Source organism: Octopus bimaculoides, chromosome 20 (assembly GCF_001194135.2).
Source record: "Octopus bimaculoides isolate UCB-OBI-ISO-001 chromosome 20, ASM119413v2, whole genome shotgun sequence".
In the NCBI taxonomy this organism is placed as follows: domain Eukaryota; kingdom Metazoa; phylum Mollusca; class Cephalopoda; order Octopoda; family Octopodidae; genus Octopus; species Octopus bimaculoides.
The window spans coordinates 32,615,391-32,618,332 of record NC_069000.1 but is presented as its reverse complement, the minus strand read 5'-3'; the positions used below and the strand labels follow the sequence as shown (position 1 = coordinate 32,618,332).

General features: G+C 37.8%; 1 protein-coding gene across 1 annotated transcript in view; it reads left to right on the top strand.

The window, feature by feature from the left end:
- The window catches only part of LOC106877702 (putative mediator of RNA polymerase II transcription subunit 26), a 271,412-nt gene that overhangs the window by 46,390 nt on the left and 222,080 nt on the right, over positions 1-2,942 (top strand). The window lies entirely within an intron of this gene.

The following is a 2,942-nucleotide window of genomic DNA, read 5'->3' as shown; positions in this document are numbered from 1 at the left end:
GTGTGTGTGTGTGTGTGTGTGTGTGTGTGTGTCTGGATTCTTGGTTCAAAGTGATGAATACAGAACTCCTCTTCCTCCCAAAGCTTCACCTCCATCGTTGAGCTGTGTATAAGTGCGTGTGTGTATGTGTGTTACATATATATGTGTGTGTGTGTGTGTGTGTGTGTATGTGCATGCATGTATGTCAATATATAAATGAACACACATACACACACACACACACACACACACGCGCACACACGCGCGCGCGCATACATGTAAATGTAGCGAATTTGCAGGATCTTAGAACGTCAGAAAAAAAACACTTCCCTATACCTTTGGGCTATTTACATTTGTTCAAATCCCTCTGAATTTCACTACTGATTGATATTATCGATTATTCCCCGTCCCTAATTTCAGGCCTGTACCTCCGTTAGATTCAATTATTATCTGTACACAAACGTACACACACAAAATGAACGCATACACACATATTCGTGTGTATGTTTGTGCATTATGTGCATTTTACAATTGTTATATATTATAGTATATATGTTTCTGCTCGTGTGTACTGAACAGAATTGAGAAATGTCAGTTGGGAAACTGGGAGAGAAAGACCGGAGAGAGAAAGTGATGGGGTAAGAGATAGAGAGGGACAGAAAGAGAGAGAGGGGAGAGTGAGACGGAGACACAGACAGAGACAGGGAAACAGAGGCGAACGCAAAGGAGAAATGAATGTTTGTGTAGAAATTGCATCACTGGACCGAAATTGAAAATTGTCTTTATGTATCAAGTATATAAACGATATCTTTATGAGGGTTCCACCGAAAAGTTCATAGGCTGACCATGATATTGTCATGGAATATGATAAATCAGGTTTATCTTTCAACATAATTCCCTTTTGATCCGCACGCTTCTTTCATCCCTATTGCAATGATTCGATCCCATTGGTGAAGTAGCTTTCAGCCTTTTGCTGAAAAAAATGTCATCAACAGCAGATATGACTTCATCATCACCGCGATACTGGTTCCAACTTAAGTGATATTTTCATATTGGGGAACGGATGATAGTTAGATAAGACGAAATCAGGTGATCAAAACCGCAGTCACATACAGTGGCCATTGAAATTGAGGCATTGTGTTCTGATGGGACAAAATACCTTTCGTCAGTTTTTCTGGGGGTTTGGTCTTGATAGCCTTTCGTAACTGCCTTAGAAAGTTGGTATAGTACTCTCACTTGAAAGTGTGACCCTTCTGAAGATAGTCAATAAACACAATGCTTTTTGAATCAGAAAAAAACTGAAGCTATCACATTCTCTGCTGATGAAGCAACCTTGGCTTTCTTTGGAGCAGGTGAGGAAGGGTGTTTCCACTGCATGAATTCTCCCTTTTATCTCTGGCTCAATGTGATGAAACAAGCACTCATCATGGGTTAGAAAACGTTCCAGGAAACCAGCTGGATCTATCTCAAACAGTGTCAGATTTTTCCATGATATGATCAGCCTGGCGTGCTTTTGATCAGGTTTCAGAAAACGTGACACCTACCGAGCAGAAATGTTCATCATGCCATGTTCATTGTGCAGAATATTCACAACTCTCTCACGAGATATGCTAATAGCACTGGCTATTTAATTTATAGTCAGTTACCTGTCGTAAATTAACGCGGGTCATCATCAATACTTTTCCTTTCCTAAATTCAGCTGCCAATTTTTTCACAGTCGATAAAGGTGGAGCGTTATCCACTAATGTAGCAACCATGTCAACATGAATGTCCTTGTGGGCAATTTTCTTTTTTTCTGCTGGTACCACGATACTAAATTTTGCCTAGTAACTACTCGCGACTAGTTACTTTTGAAGTTTTCTTTGAACAGACAGACGTCAGTTTACCTAGAACGAAACAATGCAACTATTAATAAAAAGGGTTGAAATTAATGCATGCAAACTTTCACAGCCCAAACACCACTTCTTCATAGTCAGCCTATGAAGTTTTCAGTTCACCCTCGCGGTCTTTTACTTGTTCCATTCACTAGACTACGACCATGATGGGGCACAGCGTTGATGGTTTTCAGTCGAAGAGCTTGAGCTGAATACCTAGGTTTTTCTCTTCTTTCTAGTACTCGTTATATTGGTCACTTATCCCAAACTGTTAACGGGGACGTTAACAGAGGATGTCTAAATACAGACACAAAGAGAAAGACACTCTAACACACACATGCAATCATGCATATACCTAAATATATAGTTCATAAATGAGATTCAGTTGTTCTCCATATAGAATACACTTAGTAGTACTCAAAATATTCACGCTTGAGCGGCTATAGTATTAAATGTAGGGTTAAGTAAATGAGAGAGATCAATATAACTTTGAACTTCTCTGTTTCAGGACCTCAGATGTAAGATTTCTTCACTGAAGACAGAAGCTCGCCTCATTCTATGATAAATGCAACCATACGGCCGCATTCTCTTATGGAATCAATCTACAAACATTATTATGGATTACCGAGTCCCCAGAAATATCTGTTGCATTTATAATACCTTTCTTCCATCCCTTTAATTTTATATATCATATGTACTCTGTGTAAGTTGGACCTTTTTATATGTATGCATATATACATATTTTGTATTTTGTGTATTTAATATACTTTATATGTTGATCTGTCTAATTTGCTTATCTCCATATTTACTTCAATACATATACAATAATCCGTCGACTGTCGCAGGTGTTACGTTCCAAAACTCGCCGCATTTGGTGAAAATCTGCGAAGTAGAAACAGTACTGTACTGTATATATATATATATATATTTTAATCATTTTTATAATTTGTTTACATTTATTTTATTATAAATGCAAAACAACACAGCACCACAGAAGAATCGATGTAAACTTAGATAATAAACCGTGCTAGGTGAATTGCGATATGGCGAGGGATTACTGAATGTATATATATATATATATATATATAT